Source organism: Mirounga angustirostris, unplaced genomic scaffold, assembly GCF_029215605.1.
Source record: "Mirounga angustirostris isolate CCGP_5_RB_7025 unplaced genomic scaffold, mMirAng1.0.hap1 SCAF_11, whole genome shotgun sequence".
Taxonomy (NCBI): domain Eukaryota; kingdom Metazoa; phylum Chordata; class Mammalia; order Carnivora; family Phocidae; genus Mirounga; species Mirounga angustirostris.
Window position 1 is genome coordinate 54,896,320 of NW_026991719.1, and position 17,594 is coordinate 54,913,913.

Consider the following 17,594-nt stretch of genomic DNA (forward strand, 5'->3'; position numbering starts at 1 on the left):
GTATTTCCTCCTCTTCTACTTTTCGAAGAGTTTGTAAAAGATAAGTGTTAATTCTTTAAACATTAGGTAGAAATCCCAGTGGGTCCAGTTGGTCCCGGGCTTTCCTTTTCTTTTTTTTTTAATTTTATTTTATTATGTTATGTTAATCACCATACATTAAATCATTAGTTTTTGATGTAGTGTTCCATGACTCATTGTTTGCGTATAACACCCAGTGTCCCATTCAATATGTGCCCTCTTTAATACCCATCACCAGGCTAACCCATCCCCCCAACCCCTCACCTCTAGAACCCTCAGTTTGTTTCTCAGAGTCCATAGTCTCTCATGGTTCGTCTCCCCCTCCAATTTACCCCCATTCATTTTTCCCTTCCTGCTATCTTCTTTTTTTTTTTTTAACATATAATCTATTACTTGTTTCAAAGGTACAGGTCTGTGATTCAACAGTCTTACACAATTCACAGCACTAACCATAGCACAAATCTTCCCCAATGTCTATCACCCAGCCACCCCATCCCTCCCACTCCCCACCACGCCAGCAACCTTCAGTTTGTTTCCTGAGATTAAGAATTCCTCATATCAGCGAGATCATATAATACATGTCTTTCTCTGATTGACTTATTTCGCTTAGCATAATACCCTCTAGTTGCATCCACTTCATTGCAAATGGCAAGCAACAGCCAAACTATGGAAAGAGCCAAGATGTCCATCAACAGATGGATAAAGATGTGGTATATATATACAGTGGAATATTATGCAGCCATCAAAAACAACAACAACAACTAAATCTTGGTCCCGGGCTTTTCTTTCTATAAGTCTATTAAGATTTTCTATTTCTTCTGGAATTCACTTACATTTAATTCCACTAATGTCAACAATCAGTGACATCAGCCTACTTCTTCTGGGACATTCCAATATTGGTTAAAAAGAACTTTCATATCAGGGACAATTTGACTACAAAGCCAAATGTAGCAGGGGCTCTGATCAAGAGTCACTCACTGTCCATCCTCAAGTTAAATGGCTGCATTAAGACAGTTGTTAGACTGATGAGGAAGGAAAGGAACTCCTATACATTGAGAATATACCTTTGCCAAGCAGGATGTGAGGTTCTTTATTGTATACCAACTACCAACTCTGAATGCCAGGTTTAACTTTTACAAATTTTCTTATTTAATAGAAATTTATACAGAATCAGAGACTGAATAGAGAAAACAGACCCAGGAAATTTGATTGCAGCATTACACTCATAATGCCCAAGTGACCACATCAGAAGCATTCATGTTTAAGACTTTTATTAAAGTTTTTTTAATTCAAATTATCATCTAGTTCCATGCAGTAGGTTAAGACAAGCAGCTATACCCAGTCACCTTTCTCCTATTTCCTCTTCTCTAGAAATAACCTCTTTTGTCTCTAAGCCAATTATTCTAGTATTTACTTCCATATTTCTAATATCTCAAAATAAATTTAAATTGCTATTATGAATTTTTAAATTTTGTGCATTATCCATTAACTTTCAAATAAAGATGAGGCTTTAACTCTTTCTTCTCCCTATCTCATTACCACTACCATCTCCTTTGTCTCCAACCCAAAACCATTTCCTGATACTCCCAATATACTTTTAATGCAATTTTTCTTTGACTTATAGTCAGTAATTACATTTTTATGACAATCTATATATTACTTATAGGGCGCCTGGGTGGCTCAGTTGGTTAAGCGACTGCCTTCGGCTCAGGTCATGATCCTGGAGTCCCGGGATCGAGTCCCGCGTCGGGCTCCCTGCTCAGCGGGGAGTCTGCTTCTCCCTCTGACCCTCCCCCCTCTCATGTGCTCTCTCTCTTTCTCTCTCTCAAATAAATAAATAAAATCTTTAAAAATAAATAAATAAATAAATAAATATTACTTATAGCTTACATATATATTATTAATGTTACCTTCCTGCACAATTAGATAACGATCAAATCATCCTAAATACCCTAGAAATTGACTTAAACACAGGAGAATAAACTCCACACACACACAAAAAAAATACAGAAGAGGCCACATGAAAGAAAGTCGGAAGAATGGAGATGTGCTTTGGAAGAGAAAGAGATCATGCCTGCTGCAGTCACAGACAAGGGTGTGAGACACACTAGCATACAGGTGAGCTCACAGGGAAAATGAATCCCTATAGCAACTGACTTGGAAAACAAGAGGGGCCAAATTTCTTGAGTTCTTACTATCAGCAAGTTTAAAATCTGGAGTTTTAAAGGTAAGCAGGCTTGGCTGGGATAGAGCCTGGAAGGCTTTGCACTGCTCTTGGAGAGAAGGCAGACAAACAATCTGGGGACAAACAGAATGGAAGGAGCAATCTGAAGACCCTGGGGCACACACTGGGGAGGTTATTCACTCATCTCAGAGCATGTCCCAGAGAGATAGCATTCAAGGTGAAACACCTCTGGAAACAAAGGACCTGGCCAGTGACATTTCCATCCTCCTACACCTCTGCATAAGCAAAGGGCCACATGCAGGAACCAGTGCAGCACTGACCCTCCCTACCTCACATGCTTACACCAGGTCTTCTATCTCCCATGCTCTGGTGAAACCACCCTTCCCAGTCATGTCTGACTCAGTCCTAGTGTGGTGGGACTCTCCCCGAGAAGAGTGGCCCAAATCTCGGCTCATACCATGTCTCCCAACACGAGAGTTTTGCAGAGACTCAGTTCTGGAAGCGGGTGTGATAGGTATCATTTCACAATCAGACCAGAGCACATCTTGTTAAAATGCACCACATTCAGGCCAGGGACTAAACACTGCCCACAACAGGCAAAGAAAACCCTGGCAGACGACTGACTTAAAGGATAAAGTAGATAGGACAAAACAGCAGAACACATGCAGCACACATTGGAAACACTACTGAAAGTGCCAGGCCCTGGGGAACAGGGGACACTACATGGCAGGACACCACAAGACCTCTTCTTCATAAGGCCATTAACCTCAAAAACAGAAGATGTATATGACTTTCCTAACACAGAGAAACAGGCACAGAGACACAGACAAAATGAGAAGACAGAAATTTATCCCAAATGAAAGAACAGGACAAGGCCATGGCCAGAGATCTAAGTGAAAGAGATATAAATAACATGCCTGATAGATAATTTAAAGATTATAAGGATAATCATAGTACTTGAGAAAAGAGAGGAAGACATGAGTGAGACCCTTAAAACATGGATGAGAAATAACATAGGAGAGATAAATGACTCAATAAATGAAATGAGAAACATGCTTGATAGAATGAACAGCGGGCTGGAAGAAGCTGAGGAAGGAATTAATGACCTAGAAGACAGAGTAATGGAAAGTAAGCTAAACAAAAGAGGAAAAGAAGAATTATATAAAATGAGAAGAGACTTAAGGAACTCAGTGCCTCCATCGAATATAATAACATTTGTATCACAGGGGTCCCAGAAGAAGATGACTTAGAAAGGGGGGCAGAATATTTATTTGAAGAAATAACAGTTGAAAACTTCCCTAAACTGGGGAAGGAAACAGATATCCAGATCTAGGAGGCACAGAGAACTTTCATCAAAATCAACAAAAACAGATTCATAGCAAGAAATATTGTAATTAAATTGGCAAAGTATAGTGATAAACAACAAATTTTAAAAGCAGCAAGACCAAAGAAGACAGTAAGTTACAAGGAAAACCCCATAAGGCTATAAGCTGATTTTTTAGCAGAAACTTTCAAAGTCAGAAGGGAGTGGCATGATATATTCAAAGTGTTGAATGGAAAAAATCTGAAGCCAGGAATACTGTATCAGGCAAGGCTATCATTCAGAACAGAAGGAGAGATAAAGAGTTTTCCAGATGAACAAAAACTGAAGGAGTTCATGATTACTAAACCAGGCCTGCAAAAAATATTAACAGGACTCTTTGGAGTGGAAAGGAGAGGCCCAAACTGACAGTATAAAGGTAGGAAACACAAAAGCAGTAAAAATGAATTTCTGTAAAAAATCAGTCAAGGAAATCACAAAATAAAAGTATGTAAAATATGACAACACATACCTAAAACGTGGGGAGGAGTAAAGAATGGGTTCATGGGTGCCTGAGTGGTTCAAATAAGTGTCCAGCTCTTGGTTTCGAATCAGGTCATGATCTCAGGGTTGCAAACCCCACATCAGGCCCCATGCTCAGTATGGAGTCTGCTTGGAATTCCATGCCTCTCCATCTCCATCTCCCTTCCTTGCTCCCTCTCTCTCTCAAATAAATAAATAAAATCTTTGAAGAAAAAAAGAATGGGTTCAAACTTAAACAACCATCAACATAATATAGACTGCTATATGCAGAAGAGGTTATATACAAATCTAATGTTAACCATATATCAAAATCCACTAACAAATATGCAAGGAGTAAAAAGAAAGAAATCCAAATATATCACCAAAGAAAATCAGGAAACCTTAAATGAAAGACAAGAAAAGATTAGAGAAAATCTTCAGAAATAAGCAAAAAACAATAAAATGACAATAAATGCATATCTATCAATAATTACTTTGAATGTGAATGGACTAAACGCTCAAACAAAAGGCACAAGGTGACAGAATGAATAAAAAAAATAGACCCATCTATATGCTGCCAATCAAGAGACTCATTTTAGACCTAGACACCAGCAGAGTGAAGTGAGGGGATGGAGAAACATCTATCATGCAAATGGATGTCAAAAGAAAGCCAGAGCAGCAATATTATATTGGACAAAATAGACTTTTAAAACAAAGAGTATAGCAAGAAATGAAGGACACTATATAGTCATAAATGGGAAAACTCAACAAGAAGATATAATAATTGTAAATATTTATACATCTAACATGGGAGCACCCCAATACATAAAACAGTTAATAACAAACATAAAGGAACTAATTGATAATAATACAATAAAGGTAGGTGATGGGAAATACGGAATGCACTTGTCATGATGAGCACTGGGTGATGTATGGAATTGTTAAATCACTATATTATACATGTGAAATTAATATTACATGGTATGTTAACTAACTGGAATTTAAATAAAAACTTAAAAAAAATAAACTCATTGACAACTAAAAACATAAAGGAAGAATTATGTAATTTTACAATAGGTGAAGACATCAATACCCACTTTCAATAATGGATAAAATGTGTAGACAGAAGATCAATAAGGAAATACAAAATAAACAACACCATAAGCTATTGATACCTAACAGACATATATTAAATACCCTACCTAACAAGAGCAGGAAACACATTCTTCTCAACTATACATAGAATATTTTCTAGGATAGACAATATATTAGGCCAAAAACCAAGTCTTAATACATTTTGAAAATTTGACATTACTTAAGTATGTTTTCCAACCACAACAAAATAAAGCTCAAACTCAATCACAGAAGGGAAAACTGGAAAATTCATGAATATGTGGAAATTAAATAAAACTCTCTTAAACAATCAAAGGGATAAAGAAGAAATCACGAGAGAAATTAGAAAATACTTAAAGATAAATAAAAAGAAAATGCAACATACTGAAACTTATGAGATGTAGCCAAGGCAATGTTCGGAGGAAGATTTATAGATGTGAATGCTTATATTAAAAAAGAATAAAGAGGTAAAACAAATAACCTTCATATACACCTTGAGGAATTAGAACAAGAAAAGCAAACTAAATCTAAAGCCATCAGAATGTAGAAAATAAAGATTAGAGCAAAGGTAAATGAAACAGAATAGAAAAATAGAATCAACAAAACCAAAAGTTGGTTCTTCAAAAAGATTTTAAAAATTGACAAGTTTTTAGCTAAACTAACAAAAAAGAGGAGAGGGAGTCAAAATCAGAAATGAAAGTGAGAACATTACTATCAACCTTCCAGAAATAAAAAAAGGATTATAAGAGAATACTACAGAAAATTGTATGTCAACAAATTGAGCAACCTAGCTGAAATGGAGAAATTCTGAAAGTACTCAAAATTACTTAAACTGGCTCAAGGAGAAATAGAAATTTTAAACACACCTTTAAAAAGTACAAAAGATTGAATCAGTAATCAAAAACCTCCCAACAAAGAAAATTCCAGGAACAGATGACTTCACTAGTGAATTTTACTTCATTCTGTGAGGCCAGCATTACTCTGATACCAAAGACAGATAAAAACATCACAAGAAAATAGCTTTCCATGCTACCCAGAGAGGTGTCCATATGGCAGTTTGTGTTTCTGTCATAACTTAAAGGGAAACTTTCACAACTCCAGAGCCCTTGATGTCCTGCAAATGAAGAAAGAGGATGTACTCAAATTCCTTGCAGCAGGAACCCACTTAGGTGGCACCAACCTTGATTTCCAAATGGGTCAGTATATCTACTAGATGAAAAGTGACAGCATCTACATCATAGATCTGAAGAGAACCTGGGAAAAGCTTCTGCTGGGAACTTGTGCCATTGTTGCCATTGAAAACCCAGCTGAATTTACAGCTATGATTTTCTTTTACTGATTTTTTGCTGATTTTGACTATATCCTTAAGAATGATGGAGTATGTGGGCACCTGGGTGGCTCAGTCGTTAAGCGTCTGCCTTCGGCTCAGGTCATGATCCCAGCGTCCTGGGATCGAGTCCCACATCGGGCTCCCTGCTCAGCGGGAAGCCTGCTTCTCCCTTTCCCACTCCCCCTGCTTGTGTTCCTGCTCCTGCTATCTCTCTGTCAAATAAATAAAATCTTTAAAAAAAAAAAAGAATGATAGAGTATGTTATATTCTCGTAATTTTTCTCCTGGTCTCTAATTATAGATTTGTATTATTCTTTGATTGAAAAATTATTTAGGATAGCATTGTTCAATTTCCAAAGGGTAGTTTTTCTGATTATAACTCATATTGTTAATTTCTCATTTTATTACAAAATAAACAGAATATATTGTACATTTCTGCTTTTCATATACATTATGAGTAACAGGATGGAGTTAGCAAACATCTTAATGGCATGTGGAAGAAATAACACATTCCTCATTTATAATGTATTGTTAGTTAGAAACTGCTGTAAGAGAACTTACAAGATTTTTAATGATCTAAATTAAACTGCTAAATAGGTTAAAAAAAAAAAAACCCCAGCTGATGTCAGTGTCATATAATCCAGGAATACTGGCCAGTGAGCTGTGCTGAAGTTTGCTGCTGCTACTAGAGCCACTCCTATTGCTGGCCACTTCATTCCTGGAACCTTCACTAACCAGAACCAGGCAGCCTTCTGGGAGCCAAGATTTCTGGTGGTTACTGATCACAGGGCTGACCACCAGCCTCTCACTGAGGCATCTTATGTTAACCTGCTTACCATTGCTCAGTATAACACACACTCTTCTCTGCACTATGAGGACATTACCATCCCTTGCAGCAATAAGGGAACTCACTCAATGGGCGTGATGTGGTGGATACTGGCCCAGGAAGTTCTGTGCATGCATAGCATCATTTCCTGTAAGTACCCATGGGAGGTCATGCCTGATCTCTACTTCTACAGAGATCCTGAAAAGACTGAAAAAGAAGAGCAGGTTGCTGCTGAAAAGGCTGTGAACCAGGAGGAATTTCAGGGTGAATGGATGGCTCCAGCTCCTGAGTTCACTGCTACTCAACTTGAAGTCACAGACTGGTCTGAAGGCATGCAAGTGCCCTCTGTGCCTATTCAGCAGTTTCCTACTAAGGATTGAAGTGCTCAGCTTGCAACCAAACACTGGTCTGTAGCTCCCACTGCTCAGGCCACTGAATGCATAGGAACAACCACTGAGTGATCTTAAGCCGCTCTTCCACAAAGGCACACAAAATGAAAATAAGGTTGATAGAAAATAAAGTTTCGGGAACCTGGGTGTCTCAGTTGGTGAAGCAACTGCCTTCGGCTCAGGTCATAATCCCAGAGTCCTGGGATCGAGTACCACATCGGATTCCTTGCTCAGTGGGGAGCCTGCTTCTCCCTCTGCCTGCAGCTCCCCCTCCTTGTGCTCTCTCTCTCACTCTCTCTCTCTCTCTCAAGTAAATAAATAAAATCTTTAAAAAAGAAGAGAAAGTTTCTAAAAAAAAAAAGCAAAAACAAAAAGGCAAACAAAATCGTAAGAAAATAAAATTATAAACCAACATAAGTTATGAATACAGATGTAAAAATCTTCAACAATATACTAACAGAATCTAAGAAAATATTAAAAGGATTGTAGACTATGACCAAGTGGGTTTTTTCCCCAGTAATGAAAAGGTGCTCATAAGAAAATCAATGTAGCAGTCTCTATAAAGATGGTGGAGCAGGAAGATCTTGAGCTCATCTCCTCTCATAGACACACCAAAACTACAACCACATAGAGAACAACTATCTAAGAATGACATAATGACTAGAAGAACAGCTCTTTCACAACTACAGATAAGAAGAAAAAGCCACATTAAAACACACAGAAGGAGTAGAGATGAGGTCTAGTTAGGACCCACACCCCAGCATGGCAAACCATAATCAGGAGGGATATCACAAATGCAGAGTTCCTCCCTAAGCATCAAGGGTTTTAAGTCCCACCTTGATCACCCCAGCCCTGAGGACCTACACCAGGAAGACAATAACGCCTGGCTTTGAATACCAGTGGTGCTTAGCTCTGGGAGCTTAGAAAATCAGTGAGGTTTAACACTGGAAGAGCCAGAGGGCTATATGAAATGAAGACTCTGCTCTTACAGGGCTCTCACACAAACACACTTGCTTGGACATGAAGCACAGAGGTAGCAATTTGAAAAGTGCCTGGTCATACATGAAGGAGATTTACTGTCTAATTTTAGGATGTGTGCTGGAGGGGCAGGGATCTGTAGGAACTTTTTCCAGGAACAAAACTGTGGGCAGATGTCTCTTTTTTTTTTTTTTTTTTTAAACTTTCTTTCTACCTACCTGGCCCAGCACTGGAGGGTGCCATTCCTGAAAGTCTCCATTTATTTTGTTAGCATCATTTGCCCTGCCCCAACATTCCCCTGTGAACCCACCACACTCCACCTGCCTGCCCTGGCAGATGTACCTCCAAAGCTGCTCCTGCTATACCACACCCTGTGGGAAAGCTTGGCTGGAACTAGCAACTCCTGCAAAGTGGCTCCTGACCCACCAAACCAGGCAGGAGGTCACAACTGAAACTGGGGTCTCCTCAAAGTGCCTCTCATGCTGCCAAACACAGCAGGTGGACTTGGTCATGAACAATATTCTCCCAAAGAAGCTCCTGGCCTACCATACCAGGTAAGGGGCCACCACCTAGAACCACAACATCCGAAAACATTCCCATCACTGAGGGGTATCAACCCCACCCACCAGCATGCCTGCAACAGTCATGGCCAGGCCATGCAGCCAGCTGTGGTGGAGGGCTAACCCCACCCAAAACTATGACCTCAGCAACCACAGCCAGGCCTCTTAGCTAGCCTCATTGGAATCCAGCCCCACCTACCAGCGCAATCACAGCCATAGCAGGTATTGCAGCCAGCCAGTTTGGGGGCCAGTCCTGCCCACCAGCACACCCACACTAATCATAGCCCAGTACAAGAGAAGAGTGTATGGAGCCCACAAAGGGAACACCTCTGGAGTGCCTGGTTCTTGTGACGGGGGGAGATTGCACTTCTGTGATGTTCAGGACACATTGTAAATATGCATACTCCTTCAAGACTGGGAGATACAGTTGATCTACCTAATTCATAGAAACAAAGAGAGTCAGGCAAAATGAGAAGACAGAATAATATGTTCCAAACAAAAGAACAAGACAAAAGCTCAGAAAAAAACTAAATGAAACAGAGATTATTAATCAACCTGCTAAAGAGGTCAAAATAATGGTCATAAAGATGTGAAGGGAACTCAGGAGAAGAATGGATAAATACAGTGAGAACTTCAACAAAGAGGCAGAAGTTATATAAGAAAAAAAATCAGAGCTGAAGAGTACAATAATTGAAATGAAAATATATATATACTAGAGGGAATCGATACCAGGTTAGATGATGCAGAAGAATAGATCAGCAATCTGGAAGACAGGTTAGTAGAAGTCACCCAAATGGAATAGTAAAAATAAAAAAAGAATTTTAAAAAATGAGAATAGCTTAAGGGACCTCTGAGACAACACTAAGTATACTGACATTCACATTTGGGGGTCCAAGAAGCAGAATAGAGAAAAAAGGGGGAAGAACATATATTAGAAGAAATGTTCTTGAAAACTTACCTATATGTGGAAGGAAACAGACATCCAGGTCCACGAACATGGAGAGCCCCAAACAAGATGAAGCCACAGAGGTCCACATCAAGACACATTACAATTAAAATGTCAAAACTGAAAGAGAACCTTAAAAGCAGCAAAAGTAACTAGTTATGTATAAGGGAATCCCCATAAAACTATCAGCTAATTTGTCAGCATTAAACCTTGCAGGCTAGAGAGAGTGGAATGATCATCAATTCAAAGTGGAGAAAGGAAAAAACCTAAAACCAAGAATATTCTACCCAGCAAGACTGTCATTTTAAATTAAAGGAAAAATAGTTTCCTAGAAAAACAAAAGTTAAAGAACTTCAGCAACATTAAACTAGCCTTAGAAGAAATGTTAAAAAGACTTCTTGAAGTGCAAAAAAAAGGCTATTGCTAGAAGAAAATTATGAAAGAAAAAAATATCCCACTTTTAAAAGCAAACATATAGGTAATGACAACCATTTATAAGCTAGTATGAAGGTCAAAAGACATAAGTAGCAAAACCAACTATCTCTGCAATAATTAGTTTATAGATACACAAAATAAAGATTTAAAATATGGTTAGAAAAACACAGTCTCAGTGGGGGAGGGAGTAAAACTGTGGTGCTTTTAGAACGCATTCAAACTTAAGCGACCATCAACATCAAATGGACTGTTGTATACATAGATTGTTATATATAAACATCATGGTAGCCAAAACCCCAAGACCTATAATACACACACACACACACACACACACAAGAGAAAGGAATACAAACACAGCACTAAAAAAATCATTTAATCACAAAGGAAGAGAGCAAGAGAAGAAAGGATCAAGGAAGAACTACAAAAACAACCAGAAAATAATGAACAAAATGGCAGTAAGTACATACATATTAATAATTATTTTAAATAAAAATTGACTAAATGTTCCAACCAAAAGACACAGGGTGGCTGAATGGATAAAAAAGCAAGATCCATTTATATGCTACCTACAAGAGATTCACTTCAGATATAAAGACACACACAGACTGAAAGTGAAGGGATGAAAAAAGATCTTCCATGCAAATGCATACAAAAAGAAAGCTGGTGTAGCTATCTATACTCATATCAGAGAAAACATACTTTAAAACAACGACTGGAATTTAAAAAAAGAAGGGCACTACATAGTGATAAAGGGGTCAATTCAGCAAGAAGATATAACATTTATAAATAGACATGCACACAAAAAGGGGCAGTAAATATATAAGGAAAATATTAACAGACCTAAAGGGAGAAACTGACAGCAATACATTAATAAAGGGGGATTTTAATATCCCACTTAAATCAATGTATAGACCATCCAGATAAAAAATCAATAAGGAAATCTTGGTATTAAATAACACATTAGACCAAATGGACCAATACATGTATAGAGAACATTCCATGCAAAAATAACAGTATACACATTCTTTTCAAGTTCACATGGAACATTCTCCAGGATAGATCACGTTAGGCCACAAAATAAGTCTCAATAAATTTAAAAAGACTGAAATCATATCAAGCAACTTTTGTAGCCACAATGGTATGATAATAGAAATCAATTACAAGGGAAAAACTGGAAAAAACAAAAACACATGAAGGATACACAACACGATACTAGACAATTGGTCAAGGAAGAAATCAAAGAGGAAATCAAAAAATGCCTTGTGAGACAAATGAAAATGATAATGCAGCATTACAAAATCTATGGGATGCTGCAAAACATCCCAAGAGGGAAGTTTATAGTGAAACAGGCCTACCTCAAGAAATAAGAAAAATCTCAAATAAATAACCTCACCTTGCACCCAAAGTAACTAAAAAAAAGAAAAGCAACTGAAGCCCAAAGTTAGTGGAAGGAAGGAAATAATAAAGCACAGAGTGAAAATAAATAAAATAGAAATTAAAAACACAATAAAGAAGACCAATGGAACTAAAAGCTGGTTCATTAAAAAGATAAATGAAACTTATAAACCTTTAGCCAGAATCATCAAGGAAAACAGAAAGAGGGCTCCAATAAATAAAATTCAAAATGAAAGAAGTTGAAGCAGACATCATAGAAATACAAAAAAAAAATAGACTATTAGGAAAAATCATATGCCAACAAATTGGACAACCTATAAAAAAATGAATAAATTCCTAGAAATATACATCTTCCAAGAATGACTCAGGAAAAAATAGAAAATCTGAAAAGACTGATTACTAGTAGTAAAACTGAATCAGTTATCAAAAAACTCCCAACAAACAAAAGTCAAGAACTAGATGCCTTCACAGATGAATTTTACCATTTAATTAAGAGTAAATACCTATTCTTCTCAAATTAAAAAAAAAAATTGAAAAGTCAAGAATGCTTTCAAAATTATTCTATGAGGCCAACATTACCTTGATAACAAAACCAGAGAGAGATGAAAAAAAATTTAGAAGTCCATATCCCTGATGAACATAGATGCAAATAATCCTGAACAAAATATTAGCAAGCTGAATTAAATAACACATTAAAATCATCATATACTATGATCAAGTGGGATTTATTTCTGGGATGCAAGGGTGGTTCAATATCTGCAAACCAATCAACATGATATAAAACATTAACAAAATGAAAGCTAAATATCATGTGATCTCAACAGATGCAGAAGAAGCATTCAATAAAATTCAACATCTATTTAAAATTTAAAACTTTTAACAAAGTGGCTATAGAGGGAACATATCTCAACATAATAAAGGTCATACATTACAAAGTCACAGCTAACACTGTATGCAATGGTGAAAAGCTGAAAACTTTTCCTGTATGATCAGGAGCAAGACAAGGATGTTCATTCTCATCACTTTTATAAAACATAGTACTGTAAGTCCTAGCCACAGCAATTAGACAAGAAAAAGAAGTAAACGGCATCAAGATTGAAAAGAAGTAAAACTCACTGTTTGCAGATGATATGATACTATATATAGAAAACCCTAAGGACTCTACAAAAAATCTATTAGAAGTAATAAGTGAATTAGGTAAAGTTGCAAGATACAAAATTAATATACAGAAATCTGTTGTACTTCTATGTATTAATAATGAATTAGCAGGAAACAATCCCATTTACAATTAAATTAAAAAAAAAAACCTAGGAACAAATTTAACCAAAGAGTTGAAAGACTTATACTCTGAAAACTATAATGCATTGATGAAAGATATACTGTGCTCATGGATTAGATAAATTAATATTGTTAAAATGTCCCTACTACCCAAGGCAATCTATACATATAATGCAATCCCTATCAAAATACTAACATTTTTCACAGAACTAGAACAAATAATCTTAAAACTCATATGAAACCACACAAGTTCCTGAATAGCAAAAGCAATCTTGAAAAAGAAGAACAAAACTGGAGATATCACAATCCCACATTTCAAGATATACAAAGCTACAGTAATCAAAACAGTGTGGTACTGGCACAAAAACAGTCATATAGATCCATGAAACAGAATAGAGAGCCCAGGGCACCTGACTGGTTCAGTTGGTTAAGCATCTGCCTTTGGCTCAGGTCATGATCCTAGGGTCCTGAGATCAAGTCCTGCATAGGGCTCCCTGCTCAGCAGGGAGTCTGTTTCTTCCTCTCCCTCTGCCCCTCCCCCCTGCTCCTGCTAGCTCTGTCTCTCTCTCTCTCTCTCTCTCTCTCAAATAAATAAATAAATAAATAAAATCTTTTTAAAAAAAAAGAATAGAGAGCCCAAAAATAAACTCACATTTATATGGTCAGTTAATCTATGGCAAAATAGACAAAAATTTACAATGAGGAAAAGACTGTCTCTTCATTAGATGGTGTTGAGGAAACTGTAAGGTTACTGCAGAAAAATAAAACTGGACAACTTTCTTACACCATATACAAAAATAAACTCAAAATGGATTAAATACCTAAATATGATAAAGAAAACATAGATAGTAAGCTCTTGGATATCAGTCTTAGTGATATATTTTTTTGGATCTGCCTCCTCAGGCAAGGGTAATGAAAGCAAAAATAAACTATTGGGACTATAACAAACTAAAAAGCTTTCACACAGTAAAGGAACTGTCTACAAAACAAAAAGCAACCAACTGCGTTGGAGAAGAAATTTATAAATTATATATCTGATAAACTATGTATCTTATATAAAGGGTTAATACCCAAAATAAAGAACTCATACAATTCAACCTAAAAAAAAAAAAAAAAAAAAACCACAATAATCTGATTAAAAATGGAAAGAGGGCTTGAACAGACATTTTTCCAAAGAAGACACACAGATGTCCAAAAGACACATGAAAAGATGCTCAACATCACTCATTATCAGGGAAATACAAATCAAAACCACAATGAGGTATCACTTCACACCAGTCAGAATGGCTATTAATCAAAAAGAGAAGAAATAACAACTGTTGGCAAGGATGTAGAGGAAAAGGAACCCTTGTGCACAGTTGTTGGGAACGTAAAAGGGTGCAGCCATTGTGGAAAACATTACAGAGTTTCCTCAAAAAATCAAAAATAGAACTGTATTATGATACAGCAACTCTACTTCCAAAGTATTTATCCAAAAAAAAAATTAAAACATAAAAAGATACATGCACCCCTATCTTCATTGTAGCATTATTTACAACAGCCAAGATATAGAAGCAACCCAAGCGTCCATTGGTAAATGAATGGATAACAAAGAGGTTTTACACACACACAACACACACAACACACACACACACGCACACACACACAGGAATATTACTCAGCCATAAAAAGAATTAAATATTAGCATTTGTGACATGACATACCTAGATGGTATTATGTTAAGTAAAATAAGTCAGAGAAAGACAAATACTGTGTGATTTCACTTATATGTAGAATCTAAAAAACAAAACAAACAGAAACAAAACAAAACAGAAAAAGACTCATAAACATAGAGAACTGACGGTTGCCATAGGGGAAGTGTTGGGAGAATGGACAAAATAGGTGAAGGAGATTAAGTACAAACCTCCACTTATAAAGTAAATAAATCACAAGCATGTAAAGTACACTATAGACAATATAGACAATGATACTGTAAATAATACTGTATGGTGACAGATGGTAAGTAGACTTATCATGATGATCATTTCATAATGTATATAAATGTCAAATCACTATGTTGTACAACTGAAATTAATATATGTCAATTATACTTCAATAAAAATAGAAAATCAATCTAATACACCATATTAATAGAATGAAAAAAACACATGATCGTTTGAATTGATGCAAAAAAGTCATCTGACAAAATTCAAAAACCTTTGATAATAAAAACACCCAGAAATTTAGGAATGGAAGGGAACTTCCTCAACATAATAAAGGGCATTTATTAAAACTGCACAGGTAGCATCATATTAAATATCAAAAGGCTGAAAGCTTTCCCCCTAAGGTCAAGAAACAAGATAAGAACTCCTTCTTTCACAACTGCTATTCAACATTGTACTGGAAGTTCTAAGCAGGGCAATGAGGCAAGAAAGAAAAAGAAAGAAAGAGAGAGAGAGGAAAGAAAGAAAGAAAGAAAGAAGAAAGAAAGAAAGAAAGAAAGAAAGAAAGAAAGAAAGAAAGAAAGAAAGAAAGAAAGAAAGAAAGAAAGAAAGAGAGAAAGAGAGAAAGAGAAAGAAAGAAAAAGAAAGAAAAGAAAGAAAAAAAGAAAGGAAGAAAGAAAGAAAGAAAATGCATCCATATTGGAAAGGAAGAAGTGAAATGATGTCTCTTCAGAAATGACATGATTCTATATTTACAAATTTATTTTTAAAAATCCACAGGAAATCTACAAGAGCTAATAAATGAATTCAGCAAAGTTGCAGGGTACATAATCAGTTGTGTTTCAATACACCAGCAATGAACAATCTGAAAAAGAAAATTAATAAACAATTCCATTTACAATAGTATCCAAAAGATTAAATTACCTAGAAATAAATTTAACAAAGGAGTTGAAAGACTTTTACACTTAAATCCTCAAAATATTGATGAAAGAAACTGAAGAAGACCCAAATAGATGGGAAGATACCCTGTGTTCTTGGATCATATTGTTAGGATGACAGTACTACCAAAATTGATCTGCAGATTCAATGCAATCTCTATCAAAATCCAACAGTTATTGAAGAAATGTAAAAAGTGATCCTCATATTTATATGAAATTGTAAGGGGCCTTGAACAGCCAAAATATTTTTGAAAAAGAACAAAATTGGAGGACTTACACTTTCCAGTTTCAAAAGTTACTATGAAACTACTGTAATCCAAACAATGTGGTACTGGCAAGGGAATAGAAATGAGAATCTAGAAGTAAACTCATATATATGTGGCCAAATGATTTTTGACAAGGATATCAATATCATTCAATGGGGAAATAAATAGTGTCTTCAACAAATGGTGCTAGGACAACTGGATTTCCATATGCAAAAGAAAAAACTTGGACCCCTGCCTCATGCCTTATACAAAAATTAATTCAAAATGAATCAACAACCTAAATATAATAGCCAAAATCATGAAACTCTTAGAAGAAAATATAGAGCTACATTTTCATGACCTTGGATTTTGCAATGGATTATTAGATGTAACCCCAAAATCATGAGCAACAAAAGAAATATTAATTAGATTTCATAAAAATTAAAAACTTTTGTGCATCAAAGGATATTGTCAGGAAGGTAAAAAGACAATCTACAGAATGAAAAAAAAATCTGCAAATTATACATCTGATAAAGGTCCAGTATCTAGAATATATAAAGAATTCTTGCACTGAACAACACTCAGACATATAACTCAATTATTTAAAAAATATGAGCAAAAATATATGGGCACAACTTGAATAAACTTTTCTCCATGTCTCCAGATACACAAATGGCAATAAATACAAGAAACGATGCTCATCATCATTAGTCATTAAAAATGCAAATCAAAACCACAAGATACCACTTTATACCTACCTGGATAGCTATAATTTTTAAAAATTATGGAAAATAACAAGTGTCGGCAAGAATGTGGAGAAATTGGAAACCTTGTGCACTGCCAAAAGGAATGTAAAGTGGTAGAGTCACCTTGGAAAACATTTTGTCATTTCCTCAAAAATTTAAACATACAATTAATAATGTATGGCCCCTCCTGAGTATATATCTGAAAGAACTGAAAACAGGGACTCAAACAGATACTTGGTTGCCATTGTTTATTATAGAATTATTCACAATAGCCAAAAGCTGGAAACCACCCAAGTGTTCAACCATGGATGACTGAATAAACAAAATGTGGTATATACATACAATGTAATATTCAACCATAAAAATGAATGAAATTCTGATACATGCTACAACATGGATGAACCTTGAAAACATTATGCTAAGTGAAGTAAGTCAGACAAAAAGACAAGTATTGTATGATTCCACTTAT

The 17,594-nt window shown here is 36.0% G+C and overlaps 1 protein-coding gene and 1 pseudogene across 4 annotated transcripts in view; one reads left to right on the plus strand and one right to left on the minus strand.

Moving 5' to 3' along the window:
• Nucleotides 1-17,594, minus strand: part of OPHN1 (oligophrenin 1) — a 729,824-nt gene that overhangs the window by 451,655 nt on the left and 260,575 nt on the right. The window lies entirely within an intron of this gene.
• LOC123843189 (small ribosomal subunit protein uS2B-like) lies at nucleotides 3,181-7,754 on the plus strand (annotated as a pseudogene).